This window comes from Diadema setosum, unplaced genomic scaffold (assembly GCF_964275005.1).
Source record: "Diadema setosum unplaced genomic scaffold, eeDiaSeto1 scaffold_35, whole genome shotgun sequence".
Lineage (NCBI taxonomy): Eukaryota > Metazoa > Echinodermata > Echinoidea > Diadematoida > Diadematidae > Diadema > Diadema setosum.
In genome coordinates, this window is record NW_027307661.1 from 336,718 (window position 1) to 353,430 (window position 16,713).

Sequence of the window (16,713 nt, forward strand, 5' to 3'; positions counted from 1 at the left end):
AGCTTATTTACATGATTATTTTTCAGGCTGTAAGTAGCTCTAGTTATCTTTTTTATTAGTGTTTTCATGGGATATATTGATGAATACTGAGTGTCACATGCATTGCAGCCACTTGATGTTGATTCTTCCAGCGTGCCGTGCTCCGATGTGTCGACTATGCGTTATGAGTAGTTATGAGTAGTATGCTTGATATGTTCGACAGTTTACATTCGGAAGGATTACAGATGTTTGAAGTTATAGATGTCACTTTGTAAAATTGGAATGACTGCAATTTTAAATACTTCCAAATCTGTGACTTTATTTGTTCAGAAATGCTTATCTAAATACTATTATACATGTATTGTCATATGTAAGGAGAAAGAATCCAGTATGATACATCGTGTGTCTACAACAAGTACTGCTATGTGTGTCAATTGTGTGAATGAATGCGGATAATGTTTGCCTTCGTTCAATGATGTTATTTTATTTCACTACTTAAAACTCACTCTCTTCCGGTTGTTTATCAGGTACACAGTGTCTCTTATACATTGTGATGACATTGGAAATCAGTTTACAATGTTCTGTCGTTGTGCAGAACAGTCTATGACATTGTTTGAAGGTATAGTTCATTTTTGTTCTATAATGATGACTCTTCGCGTATTTTGTTTTCTTGTACAGATACGACTGAATATGAATATGAAGTAGAAGACAATGTTGTATTATGATCAAGATATTTCGTGCTCTGTCAAGTTCCACAAAACACTTACTAAACAATGTATTTCACATGGTGAAGGGTATGTTAACTGCATGTGAACGAAATGTATGAATTGTGAGTTGCAGATTCGGTGAAAATACTCACGAAGCTAGCAAATACAGACTAATTATAGCCAGGTGAATTCCACATTATGATACTTATATATTGTAAACATGCTGTTCCTAGGATAACTCGAATGGCTTGTTTATCTACATGAAATTTATGTGCTACATCAAGAAAGGGTCAAAACTGAAAACGTTAAATACCAGTATTTAGTGCATTGACTACTAAGTCATATCAGTCAAAGGCGAACTCGAAATACGTCTGTTGCGACACGGATTGTCGCCCCTACACGGATTGTCGCCTCCTGCTCGGGGCGACAATCCGTGACGGGCGTTGGCGGCACGGATTGTCGCCCCCTACACGGATTGTCGCCTGGCGACAATCCGTGTAGGGGGCTGGCGGCACGGACTGTCGCCCGCCCTCGAAGCACATTTTACTGGGTAATATCGTTCTGGACATAATCATTGAAATACTAACAAATAACTTACATGGCTACATTCATGCAAACATGCCATGTAAAAAGTCATGGTGAGGTTTCAAGGAAGTGTGTATGTGCGCGTGCACATGATAATTTAGTGTCCGTTTGTGCGTGCGTGTGTGTGTGTGTGTGTGTGTGTGTGTGTGTGTGATGGAAGAATGTGTTTTTTATGTCAGTTTTTTTGCGTATGTGTTTTTTTTTTTTTTAGCTGAGCGTGGGGAGGGATACCTAGTAAGCTGTTGCTGGCATAAACGTTGATATTGATTTTATCAGCAGCTTTGAATTTGATGAGTTTGTTTGGCAGATTTGTATATTCGGAGTGGAGCTTGCGTGCGGGCGGATGCTGCTTTTCTGCATACGGTCCATTATGTCTTATTTATCATTATTGGGAAATCGTTTCATCAGGAAGGATGTGGTATCGGTTCGGGTGTGCGTCGGTATGTGGGAAGGGGGTTACATTTCGTTATTGCAAAAGTTTGTTATTCTGAAGGCTCATTCGTCCGAAGGCTCATTCGTCCGAAGGGTCATTATTCCGAAGGTTCGTTATTCCGAATTTCATTTTTGGATCAACGAACCACTATAGGTATAGGGTATTGTGTGTTTCGGATAAATGAAGCCTCGGAAAAAACAAAACTTCGGAATAACGAACCTTCGTGAGTGTGTGTGTGTGTGTGTGTGTGTGTACGTATTTGGGTCGGTGAATGTGGGTGTGGGATGATTTAGGTTTTGTTTAATCAGGGGTTGGTGGGTTGGGGATTGGATTTGAAGAAGGATAGTTATAAATGGTATGACGGATGTTGGTAGGATTTAATATTAGGATAGATGTAGACCCTAGATTTGTTTCGGTTGGGGCGGGGAGGGGGTGGTCGGGTTTTTTATGACTGATTTCATTCTAAATTTGTGTAATGTATTTGTGTTTTTTTTTAAATGTATATATGCCCTTGTTAGTAAGGTGTTACATGATCCAAACCAATATATTCAAGGAATAGGTTTGGTAGGGCCCTATACATGTCAAAACTTTCTCGTGAAGAAATTATTACTAGGGTTGGTCTATAATCGAGTTATCTATGTTGAAGTGAGATTATTTGTGGTATAAATTGACAAATGGATTTGTTTGTGTTTCGAATTGCCATTTGTAACTTTTTTTTTGTTCATGTTGCACCCAGAATGGGTCGATTTATGAATGATTTGAATGAAATCAATAAATATCAAGGAAAAAAGTGTTGAGTTGGTTTATTTGCATTATGAGGTTTGTTTGAGTGTTTGTTGGTGTTTGTTTGTATTACGTATGTATTAGCGGTGTGCAATGGCAGTTCGTTTGTGCTAAAATCAAGTAACGATTGACAAATTTTTTACGGCGTGTGGAAATTATTCGCTCATGCATAAAGCATGCCAAACCTATTCTGGGACAAAGAATAGTGGTATGGACGTTCTAGTTTATAAGACTGATGGAAGAAAATGACTGCAGTGAAAAATGAACAAAGACAATTAACATTTGGGGAGGGCACCTCCCTCGAATGTATTTTCTCTCGATCTCTCTCTCGCCTAGCCCGCCTCACCGCTGATATTGGTTGACACACCCATACTATTTTTAGATCAACGCTGGTGTGAATTCTTTAAACACGTGCTCATACACTCTGAAGGCGTTTGTATTGCCACAGTAGCGCCCACAAACACGCACCATCACATACCCTTTGATATACACATACGCCACTATATTCCACATACACACGTAAGCATACAGGCACACGTATACACACAGACAAACAAACCGCTACCACTATACAACCACCACACATGCACTGTTTCTACATATTGTATTACTAAACTCCAAACAGGCACACACACACACACACACACACACACACACACACAACAAATCATACACATCACATATCATGCAGCTCACAATACACACACACACACACACACACATACGCATAACTTACCAGTCATACCCATCCCACCAAAGCTTAACACCGGAGGAAGCACCCCGAGCCCGGGGCGACAATCCGTGACGGGGCGACAATCCGTGTCGCAACAATTTTTTTGCCAACACGGATTGTCGCCTTCGAGGTCAAAAACTGGGAACTGCACAAGCGTCACGGATTGTCGCCAGGCGACAATCCGTGTAGGGGGCGACAATCCGTGCCGCTCACGCCCATCACGGATTGTCGCCCCGAGCAGGAGGCGACAATCCGTGTAGGGGCGACAATCCGTGTCGCAACATACGTCTTTTTGTACTGTGTTGTATCACTTTGTCATGTTTATGTAAATACGTGAAATATCGACTGCAGGCCAATGTCTATTTCCTTCCTCATATCGCTTTCCTGAGGACATATGATTTGTGATTAAACTTGTTTATCACTTCACCTCTCATTAAAGACAAGAGGGAAGTTATATCATAAGCATGAAAAGTCTTGTTTTGTAGTGAGTTGAAATGTGAGAGAAATACATTGATAGAAGTGAGAGACCAGAAACAGTATAGATTTGAAAGACTTGTGGATTGCATGAATTAGTAGACTGATACTGACTTCAGCTGACGGAATTCAGAAAAGTGATGTTCACTTTTACATTTGTTGTTTTAGTTTGCGTATCTCTCCTCCTTTTTTACTCAATTTGATGTGATGGGTTTGCTTTGTAAAAAGAACAATAAAACGCTACTGGGAATGGACAACCGCTAATTCTCCTTTCGATTTTGGAATGTTCAATTTTACAGCATAGTTCACCTGGAATATACAATCAGTATATTTCGCAGACTTACCAAATATGTAGTATCTTTTGCCATTTTTATACATACACAAGATACAAACACATCGGTGCAATAGCTTTATTGTAGCCATTAGGTTCCGATTAAACATGTGAGGATATAACGTTCATTTCCGAAATGGTAACATGGTAATGGATCAAGTTAGGGTCTACACATAAGGGCATAGACATGATAGAGAAACAGTGTTTGAAGAACTTCAAACTGTAAGAATGTATGAAATATGATAAAGGCTGTAAATATATGTGTTGTATATAAATAATGTGGATATGCGTTTGTGTCAGATGCAGACGATATTTGCTTAGTTGAAGATGACACCCTTGCACATGAGTGTAATGTTTAAGAAAGAATAGGACTACTCGAAAAGTTGAGAGAAATTGCGTTTACATATAAATGTATACATAATGCTTGTGGCTCATATGATTCTCGGATGAAACAAGGCGTATACAATTATGTCATTTGAATAAACTGCAAATACTTCAACATCTTCTTTATGTTCATCTTTGGAAAAAAAAAATAAAAATGTTTGTTGAGAGCAGCATATTTGTGTTTGTGTTTGTGTTTGTGTATGTGTACGTGTATACATGTGAAAGCGTATTCTTCATGTAACCATCCGATTCGATTATCAAAATGAAAACTGTATACTTTCAATGATTAGCTTGTACGGTACATGTATCGTTGTATTGTGTTATAAAGTCATATATAATTAATGTATTGAAGTAATGTAACGTAAGTGAGGGGACTGGAATCTTCAAGTTCGCTTTTTAGCAGCCCCTCAATTTTCATTTCCATGAAGTTCTTTTAAGAACCAATATGTATTATTATGTTCCGATATATGTAATTATGTCAAAGTGTATACCTGTGTTTGATTGGAAATGAAAATAAAAAAAAAACATGCATGTTTATGTGAAATGAAAATGAAAAAAAAACTGTATTCCCTACGTGTTGTGTGTTTATATTTACGATATTGATATAATGTGATTACGTATAAAAGCAGCATGTGGTACCGTTTCCCGCAGGCTGTGTTGGAATAACACAACCCACATATACAATTGTTTCACTGACTTTTTACCTAGATTAAAGAACAATATTGAGGACCAAATTTAATAGAAACATGCAGCATTTATAAAATGTCTCTGAAGACATCTTTAATTAACAGATACTTTCAAACAAAGGAGGAAGAGCACTCAAATAATGGAACAGAGAATATCCAGAGCCAACCACTCCACAGTACAATCGTTTGCTTTAAAAATATAAAAATAATTACTGTACAATATATATATATATATATATATATATAGAGAGAGAGAGAGAGAGAGAGAGAGAGAGTTTAAAAACGGAGCAAAAACTCCTCAGAGTGAAGATTTCAAATTTTTTGGAGTTAATAATTATATCTCGAGGATTTCTAACACATACAGTATGTCTATATCTGTTCTTAACCCGTTCTATGCGGGAACCTGGTGGCCTATTTTTAAAGTCTATGGTGTTCAGTATCGAAGGGGTTAACTAGTAAGATTAGTTTCAACATTGGGCCCTAACTCTCTAACCGAAACCCTAACCCTAACCATATTAAGTAAGTTGAAGCCAAAAGGATACAGGCACCAAAAAATGACACCGTCCGAAAAAAAGTGACACTTGTTTATTACGAAATCTCACAACAAAATTTGATCTACAGATATAAGACATCTATATAGAGCCAACCAGTCAGCAATACTCAAAGCAAGACTGATTAGAAAATGTATACCAAAACCTGAGATGTCTGATTAAAAAAAAAGAAAACAAATGAATAAAGGAATAAATAATCATAATAATTATGACAATAATAATAATGATAAAACATGTAATAAAGAGTCCTCTATTCCTTTGAATTTGAATAACTATATGATTTTCATTTTATTTGAACCGGTATAGTTATGTCTATGAATTCAGCCTCTTTGTAACAATGATACCTTTTTCTAAGTCGTAACAGCAATGAATTGAACTCTGCTTGCCATTGCATGAGTAATTCTAATAGGCTCATCGGCTGTATGTATTTTTTCTATTCTGAATGGCTCAATATGCAAATCAACTTGGAACAACAGTCTACGTATACGGTGAATTCTGTCCTTTTAGACAAACTTGAACACTTACTGTGTCGATTAACCCTATAAAGCCCAAGGGGGCATATTGTGCCTCCTACCTTATTTTCGTTTGCCACTCCTACACCCTTTACCCGATTTCAACCAAATTTGGTGACTTTTCCTAAAATATTATTGCAAACATTTTGGTATATAATTTAGCTATGTCTGATATTGCTCGTTGCCATGGCAACCGTAAACTGACAACCATGTTCGTCAGATTTTGCATGTTTTTCTGTTCTAATTTCAATCAACAATTATAATAATGGATGAAGTGTGGGTTTTCTTGGCTGTAATTTCCTGAAGAACCAAAATGTGGAGTAATTATGGTTGTGAATTACCCTGAAATGGTTTTCTTATTATTTCCTTTATTTTCATATGACGTAGGCATCAAACAATAGATATGATAGAAATGATAAAAAATACAGCATTTTCCAAAGACTACCCGTTTATTTTGTGTTATTTTCACACAAGCTTTGCTGTAATATCATTTGTTGATCATGTTATCAATCTGCAAGCCCAAATTTCCAATATTATGGAAATATTAAAGGTGATACCAATATATTTACCTATCCCAAGCAATACATCAGAGTGTTGATATACAAGTGTATTTCTATATATTGTAATGAATAGCACCCCCATATTATGCTGACCTTGAGAAATTTCAACCATAACAAATAGTGATGGTTGACTTGCTCTTCCCTTGTGGAAAATATGAAATTGATTGATACCACATAAAAGGATAGATACTGGGGATAAAGAAATATAAAGAAAAATATGATTTTAGCATATTCCCTATGTATTTCTTTATATTTTGGTAAATAGTGCCCTCAATAGGTGACATTGAGAAATTTCAAATGTTGGGTCATGCAGAGTATGAGTTGCTCTATCCACGTGCCAAATATGACTGTGATGTACCATATAATAAAACAAAAGTTATGTAGGAGGCACAATGTGCCCCCCTTGGGCCTGGAAGGGGTCAAAATAGCTTGGGCTTTATGGGGTTATCTAACCAGCTTGTATGGCTATAGATATAGAAGACCCTACTGCATTTTTCCTTGCACGGGGAACCCCAGAGTTGACATATGATACTGTTTTTTGCAGTTTAGTACAAAGTTACTTTCCCATATCGTTTTGGAAAAGACTGCGCTTGTCTCATGTGAAGGATTGAGCATTGAATATTTTGCCCCCCCCCCCCAAAAAAAAAGGTGAAAGTGGATAAAAGTCTCAAACTGCGTTTTGAAGGTCCAAATACACGACTCGTAACTATGGTTACAGCAGGCATAATAGGCGGCACGTGTACATGGTGTATGTTTGTGTGTGTGTGTGTGTGTTTTGTATGAGGGGGATTCAGTGTGTAACAAATCTGTTAAACCTTAAAACACTGTTAGCTGCAAACTCAAACGTGATTTCAAACAATTATGCGTACATTATCCTTTGGTATCCCATCTGTGTATTCTGTGTCCAACCTGTTAATCTCTATCTTGCTTGTTCTTGAAGTTATTACACTTTAAATAAGCATGAATATCAATGACTTAAATTGATTTTAATAGCATTTTGGTATTATTGTCATTTACCATCCTGTATGAAGTCAGTCTAATCATAATAATGTTGATTTCAAATATTCAATTCAGCGATCTTGTTATGAGAAATGAGGGGGCACAATTGTTACTTTTTTATTTTTTCATCAAAAATATTGCTTACTATTCTATCACAGCTGTGTAAAAGATCTTTAAATTTCAATTGGAAAAAAAATGCAAAAGTTCCTTGTGCTGGACCTCGAGAAGAATCTCATTCCACATGAAAATCCCAGTTTTCCATCTGCAGTCTATGGTGGGGTCACGGATTTTTAGAAAAAGATAACCACACAGCAACCTTGTTCTGGGACTTGATTAGGTTAAACCAGGGCAGGGCAGTTAAAGAAATGTAGGTTAACACACAATAAAGGTAAAATACAGACGTGATAGTGTCACGTGAGTGACTTTTTTTTTCTCTCTCTCTGCTACTCTGACACCGAAATAATGGAAATTCAAACTGTTCGTATACAGTTATGTTCGAGTTTAATCTTTCAAGTCTTTGTAGCTTTCTATTATTATTATTATTATTATTTATTCGGCATTTGCAAAACAATACAAGTGATAACAGAGAAACAGAATAAACAAACAAAACACAAGAAAACAAAGTGTCAGGCTTTCCCTGTTGAGCTTCCCGAAGGAGCCGGGTTGGAAAAAAGCAATCAAAATCACTATGACCCTTGGGCCTCTCCAACCAACTTAAGGAAGCACATCAGGAAATTGTTGAACATAAAAGAATAGAAATAATACAATTTTGAATTAAGCGTGTACACCAAGGGATTTTTTCTTTATACAAGCAAAAAATATCATTGTGGCAAATGGGTATTCCTTCCACCCCCCCCCCGTAAAAAGAAAAGAAAAAAAATCCAGTATACAAAAAAAAAAATGTTATCAGAGTACATCTCAACAACAAATATCCCCTCTAACTGCACTGCAGTGTATGAAGCCAGCAGGTATCATCAACATCCCCCAAACATCCCCCAAATCTTCAATACACAGTAAATATAAAAATAATTTCAAAACTTTAACTTCATCATTATCCTGAGACTACATTGTACATAACCCAGCACTTTCTTTAAAATTCCCTTGTGTGGTATTACATACACCACTGTGCAATATACATTATATATCAGACGCCAAAAGTCATAAATACAGTAATATCAAATAATACAAAGCATGAATTAAGGCATAAACATCCCCCAGAAAAAAAAAAAAAACTATAAAATTACTAATCAGTTTATGTTATATATGTCTTACACAAAAAACTGAAACCCACAGACAAAGATATAACTGGGTCGCAAACAAAACTGAATATCAATCATTATTCTGTGTTTTATGGCAACCAAGAGCAATCATGGTAAGAAAAACAGCAAAAAAAGAAATCACAATTATCAGGTAAAATCAATCATAATCCTCCTTTAGACATGTCCTGCATCTTCCAGGGATTGAAATTAGCTGAGTTACAATATACTGATGATACAGATCTCGTTCATAACAATACATTGAGCATAAAATATAATATGAAACAAATCACAAATACATAACTTAGGTTATCTTGGATGACCTGAACTCGTGATCCCCTCAGCTTGGCTCAGTCGCCATCAATGCCGGATACACTCGTCAACCTCGGCACAGTCGCTTGGCTTGTCTCTCGGAAGCACCCCTTGACTTGGCCACTCAGCTAGACGCTACCCTATCGGCGGTCCTTTCAGCTCCTCGGCCTTCACTAGTCCCTGCTACCACGCAGACTCATGCCTTGACCTGCGATGCCCGAGCTCAAACGACGGCGAGCAGGCAAATGGAGATTGAGCTCCGTTCCAAAGTTCGGATCATAACTGTCCGAGTTCAGTTTTATCGGCAGCTGGAGCTCGCATCTCACCGACGTGGAAAACCCCCAGAAGAACGACTGCTGCCTAAGCGGAGATCTATGCTGGATGTCTGATTAAAGTGTTTCTCCCCGATCCTCTACATTACTCAGCTTTTTATTAGCTCCCCTAACCATAGATGTTCACACTAAAGTCCCTTACACTCCCATACACTTGCTTTTTCATGCCTTAATTCCTGCACTAAAGAAATCATCCAATTCTACTTCGTACAGCCTAATTTATTCGGAATCATGTCTGGGTTGTACACCTGTCACCGATCAGAGAACGCCACACATTCAAAGTATTGTGTCCTTATTCAGATGCAAATGAGTACCTGCTCATGTAGTGTGTATAAGTAGCCTGCTCACATCCGTACACGTCAGTGTACATTTTGTGGCCGACCAGAAGAACTTTGAGATGGAAGACCTGCAAGGCGATATTGAGCGGCTGCTCAACGAACCGTGCTCCCCAATACCGGGCGATATGCAGCTGGCGAACGAGAACCCAGGAGGCAAGCTGAGAGGTCCCAAGGGCCGGAGCAAGAAGACGCGCCCACAGGCAGGGGCGCATCCCCCCGAAGCATCGGCTGTAACTACAGCGGCAGGCGCTATCCCTGCCCCAACTATTTCAGCAGGCGTGATCCCTGCTGGCTCTCTGGCGGGCGCGATCCCCGCACAGATGACTCCACCGGCGGCGTTGGGCGCACCCCCCAACGAGGCCTGCTCCGCGTCTCGCTTCTCAGAACTCGCAACTGCCGTGTCCACACTGCAGTCCACGGTCATGTCCTTGCTGGACACCCAAGCCCCTCCAGCACCGCAAGAGCAACCACCCCGTGACGACGACATCGACATGGAAATTGAAGATCTGGTTCAGCAGGACAGCGGGGTTCTCGGCGAGTTCTCTGATATGGTGGATCACCAGAGCGAACCCGTTGGAGCAGCAGTGAGCGACAGGCTCGCTAATATTGTGAACAAACTCATTCGGGTGAAACTGAAAGAATCCACTCTGAAATCTAAGCAGGAGTCATATCCAAGGCCTGCCAACTGCGATGCCGTTTCCACTTGCAGGGTTAACCCAGAAGTATGGCACGTACTAAAAACCGAAACACGAGTGACAGATTCGAAACTACAAAAGGTGCAGTCCCTTTTTTTTGACGGCAACGACGCCCCTTGCGAGAGCAGCGGACGAGCTGCTATCGCAAAATACGCCCCTTTCCTCCCGGGCGTCCAAACTCATTCTCGATGGTATCGCCCTAATCGGAGCAGCAAACGTCGAGCTGAATGCGAAACGCAGGGATTTCATCCGACCCGAATTAAGCCCGGCGTTCCCCCCGCTGTGTTCCGAAGAGATGGCGCAGAAACCATCCACGTTTCTGTTCGGGGACGACCTCCCACAAAAGTGTAAAGAACTTCGTGACACCGAGAAGCTGGGACTGAGCGTTCGCAACACCAGTCTCCCTAAGAGGAGCTTCAGGCAGGCGTATAGGGGCGCCTACCCGAGGAGACACCCCGGGCACGCCGGACGATACGACCCGTACCCGCAACGGAGGAGCGACGTTCCCTCCTCTCCGAGGTTTCTACCCAGGCAGCACCCAAACTTCAGCGGCCGACGGGCGCCGACATATCGCGGCCGTCCAGGCAGAGACAACCCGAGGCCGGTCAAGTAACTCGTCCACAGGACGGAGTGAGTAAATTGCCTTCAAAAACTTCGCCTCCCCCGGTCGTGGGAGGTAGGCTGGCTCAATTTGCGGATAGTTGGAAGCTGATTACGTCTGACCAGTGGGTCTTAGATGCTATACAACACCACCATATTGAATTTGACCAATTGCCTTTTCAAAACTTCGTTCCAAACGAAATAAGTTTTTCACCTCGTGAAACTACCATTATCGACCATGAAATTACGAAGCTCCTCAATAAGAACGCTATTGAGCCATGCCTCCACCAAGACGGGGAGTTCGTAGGCCTATCTAATATTTTCATAACGCCTAAAAAAGATGGATCTTTTAGGCCCGTCATTAATCTGAAAGGCCTGAACAAGTTTGTTTCATATCATCATTTCAAGATGGAGACTTTTGAATCGGCACTCCTCCTTGTAGAACCAAATTGTTTTTTCGCTTCTATCGATTTGAAAGACGCGTATTTTAGCATACCGATAGCACCAGAACACAGAAAATTTCTGCGCTTTCATTTGAAGGGCAAACTGTTTCATGCAATTTCGCGTTCTGCCCTTTGGACTGAGCAGTGCCCCCCGGGTGTTCACAAAAGTACTAAAACCCCCAATAGCTGCCCTCCGCAATTCAGGAGATGTATCATGTAACTACATCGATGACGCCCTATTAATCGCTCGTAGCTATGACGACTGTACGGCGAATGTTAAGAACCGAATCGAACTTTTTGAGTCACTTGGATTTGTCATTAACAAGGAGAAGTCCGTGTGCGAGCCCCGCACTAATATTGAGTTTCTCGGCTTCATTATAGATTCAGTAACTATGACAGTCAGCCTCCCAGAAAGAAGGAGCGACACTACTATCCAAACATGCATGTCTTTGATAAATAAACGGACAACGAAGATACGCTCGCTATCTCGCGCTATTGGGCTCGTCCTTGCAGCGGAAATCGCCGTTCCTTATGGGGCTATTTTTCGGAGGGATCTTGAAATTGAGAAAAATACTGCTTTGCAATGCAATCAAGGGGATTTTGAAGCTATCATTTCCCTGTCAGATAAGACACGTCATGCCCTCCAGTGGTGGGCATCAAATTCAAGTAACTCATTTTCGCCTATCATGCGGAACATTGACCTGGAATTCGAGACAGATGCATCTCTCGAAGGCTGGGGCGTCTACTGCCCGACTAACAAGCACAGCACGCACGGACAATGGAGCTCCGGAGAAAGGAATCTCCACATTAACAATCTCGAATTGCTCGCAGTTCTCTTTGCCCTCCAATCACTATGTCCAAACGAATCTGGCATTAACATTCGTGTAAAATCGGACAATGTCTCAGTAGTGTCGTGCATTAATCACTTCGGGACTTGCCATTCCCCCGAGTTACATAATATCTCGCGCACAATCTGGCTCTGGTGTCTAGACAGAAACATCTGGCTGTCCGCCGTACACATTCCCGGCGTTGAGAACTCAATAGCAGACGGCTACTCGCGCACATTTAATTTGAATACCGAATGGATGCTCGCAGCGCATATTTTCGACTCACTCTCTGAACTATTTTTCACACCAGAGGTAGATTTATTTGCATCGCGCCTGAATCTCTCGCATGACTCCCTTTGTTTCTTGGCGTCCTGATCCCAAAGCCATGGCAACCGACGCATTCTGCCTCGATTGGGGGCGCTTTCGCAGCTACATCTTTCCTCCCTTCTGCCTAATGAGTAAAATTCTACGGAAATTGTCTAATGATCAGGCTCAGGCTATCATAGTTTTTCCTTTGTGGAAGACACAAAGTTGGTATCCCAAGCTAATGAGCATGCTAGTAGACCACCCAGTGATTCTGCCTCCTGCTAACCGAATTTTATCTCTCCCTTCCTCCGACAGCCAACATCCGCTATCACATCACCTGACGTTAGCGGCATGTCATGTGTCCGGGAACGCCTACGCATCAGAGGCCTTTCACATGCAGCTTCCGAGATCATCATGCGGTCATGGAGACAGTCAACTCAGAGGTGCTATAACTCGGCATACAGGAGATGGCGTCGTTTCTGTTGTACGTGGAAAAGCGATCCACTTTGCTCGGATGTAAGCATCGTTCTTAATTTTCTGGCGGAGGAGTTTCACGCTGGCGCAGCATACAGCACTCTGAATAGTTTACGCAGCTCATTATCTTCGTTTCTGCTCCCGTGTGACGGCCATCCAGTCGGATCACACCCACTCGTAACGAGATTCATGAGAGGGGTCTTCAACTCTAGACCACCGCGACCTCGATACAACTCTACCTGGGACGTCGCCGTGGTTTTGAATTACCTTCGCACGCTCAGTCCTAACGACAAGATTTCACTCGAACAGTTGTCTCACAAACTCGTCATGCTCATTGCCCTCGTCTCCAGTCAGAGGGCACATACTATGGATAGCCTACATAGTTCCACATGACTCATCGGTCTCGAGTTCATCAGTCACCTTTTCAGTTAACCACATCACTAAAACTAGCAGGCCCGGGAAACTCGCTACGGCGATACAGTTGTCAGCATACCCAGAGGACGACCGTATCTGCGTTCTCCAAACGTTACGCGAATATCTTCGCAGGACGGCAAGTTTTCGAAGCGGGAATCGGTACCTCATTCTCTCTGTCAATCGCCCTCATCGCAACGTTTCCCCCCAAACGATTAGCCGATGGCTTAAAGGCGTCCTTCAGTCAGCCGGTATCGACACAGCTACAAGGGCACAGTACTCGCGCCGCCTCTACGAGTGCCGCTCTAAGAGGCGGGACGGATATAGACACAATACTTTCCACAGCAGGATGGAGCTCTGCTAGAACTTTCGCGAGATTTTATCAGAAGCCTATTGAACTGAAGAAAAAGTCACTTGATATTTCCTCTCTCGAGTAAGAGTCATGTTATTTTTTGCCTTTCTCAATCTCATGAGTCATAAGACGGGCAATGGAGCCCCTGCATGAATAAAGTTTGATCATGCCCGAACAAAATAATTACTCTGCTTGCTGAGTCTCATTCAACCGTCGTCTTTGAAATCCCAGACATGATTCCGAATAAATTAGGCTGTACGAAGTAGAATTAATAGATTAAACGAGATTTAAATGAAATTTAACATTGAAGTTTAATCATAATTCTACGAAGTACTAAGCCTAATATGAGGAATCATGTCCCACCCGATAATACGCTTCATCCCGTCTCCTGACGTGAATGAGTGCTAAGTAATCCATGAATTGCACTGAGTTGTGATTGTGAGAATGAATTTCTTGCCCGCCCCTTCTTACTGTGGTTGAATGAGTCTGACTTTAAATACTGACGTGTACGGATGTGAGCAGGCTACTTATACACACTACATGAACAGGTACTCATTTGCATCTGAATAAGGACACAATACTTTGAATGTGTGGCGTTCTCTGATCGGTGACAGGTGTACAACCCAGACATGATTCCTCATATTAGGTTTAGTACTTCGTAGAATTATGATTAAACTTCAATGTTAAATTTCATTTAAATCTCGTTTAATCTATTAATCATCATGCTTAAATGTAGCCCTATTGAAACTCTACACAATATGTCTAGCCATCGTCTAGACTGCTGTTACATAACATCTTTACTCATGAACTTGTGAACAATAAACTTACAACCAACATCCTACAGTGACACTGACATAGCTGACTCTCGACTGAGCTAGAGAACATTCCTAGCCACCACCTGGATGGGAGCTATTACGTAACACCTCTATTCACTCAATTTCTATAGTCTGAGTTAATACATAATATTACAAACCGGGGTTGCTGTTGCCATGCTATTTCTTTAACTTTTACTTTGTCTCATTTAATGTAAATTTCCAGACAGTCAATCTCTTGCAGTTTGACCTAGTGGCTTTCTAGGACAGCTTTAAAGCTCTAAATCTTTTGCAAACTCAACCAGATTTGATTTCACTTCACCGGCAAAATCAAAGATAAATTTCTCTCCTGACAGATAGGTTATTTCAGGGCAGTGCATGAACGTAGAGAAAATGTAGGTTAATTCACCGAAAGAGTAAAATCATAATTGAGAAATAGGTTAATTGCGGGCAGAGCATGAACGTAGATAAATGTAGGTTAACCAACTTATTGAAATGGTAAGATTCCGTGTTGTGAAGCCATGTAGGCTGACGATAAGTGATTGGCTATGTACGGCAGCCCAATGAAAGATATTTAACAGGCTTACATAGAAAATTATTTGACGCGGGAAATGTTAACAATGATGTATTCAAGGCAGTGGGAATTAGAGAGGCGGAAATTGCGTGTATGGCATATGGTCGTACGCAAAAGTGACCTTTATCCTTACTGTAAACATACGTGTGATATGTATGTATTATCAATCGCTTGTCTTGATTAGTTCATGTTTTCATTTACACACTGACACTGACTGACATTAATTGCATATAATACACTTTAGTATAGGTTGCTCATCGAAACACGGAGGATATCTATAGACATTTAAAATTGATTATCAAATCACCGAGCCTGTCCACTGTGTTGCGTCTTAACAGACACAATCTTCTCAGGGGAAGATTCTTCACCCGAATTTACCCCGAGGCTACCCTGCGTTTTGTGGCCTGTGAAGACGGGGTATAATAGTATTTTATATGGTGTCGACACCGACCCTTTTATCATTTTAAATAGTTTGATGGAGTTTGAGTCCGTGTTAGGTTGTACAATGGCAATAGGCGTCATATGCACAAATTAATTCTTTTTTATGCATTGTTTTATCTTATGAAGATGGTCCATAAACCATGCAGGAATATACATCATACTAGCTTAAATCAGACAGTGATCAATATCAAATGTATAGCTTTTTGCAATATGCTACAACGTAGGACATAGTGTCATCGGACACTTTCGCTCTCCTTTATTTTTATTCATTTATTCATTCATTTATTTGACATCTTTAAAAAAGGGTGGCCCAAGTCAGCATTGGCTGGTTTTTCATCGGGGTCCTTTAAAACACAACACATTAAACATTCCAGAATTACAGTTACTATAACAAACAAAGAAATAAGAATATGTGTGTGTGTATATATATATATATATATATGTATATATATATATATATATATATATATGTAATATACATATATATGTATATAATATGATATATATTACAGTTACTATAACAAACAAAGAAATAAGAATATGTGTGTATATATATGTGACCGTGCACCTCAAAACGAACATAAAGACGCACACACTGATTTTGCGTGAGGACTGAAAATAAGTGATATGGGTCAACCTAGCCGAACTTGACTTTTTCATATTTTCTGAAAGAGCGGATCCTCTTTTACATTATGCTAAAATTTGGTATCATAAAACGGGCAGGAAAGTGTGCTTTTATAGCAGTTTATCTCGAACATTTTTGGTAGAATAATGTGATTAGGTGTGTCTTTAGAATCCCTTTTTCATTTCTGAAAAACCTTGT

The 16,713-nt window shown here is 40.5% G+C and overlaps 1 pseudogene; it reads left to right on the forward strand.

The window, feature by feature from the left end:
* Window positions 1-10,275: 10,275 nt before the first annotated feature.
* On the forward strand, window positions 10,276-11,263 carry LOC140245802 (uncharacterized; annotated as a pseudogene).
* The last annotated feature ends 5,450 nt before the right edge of the window (window positions 11,264-16,713 follow it).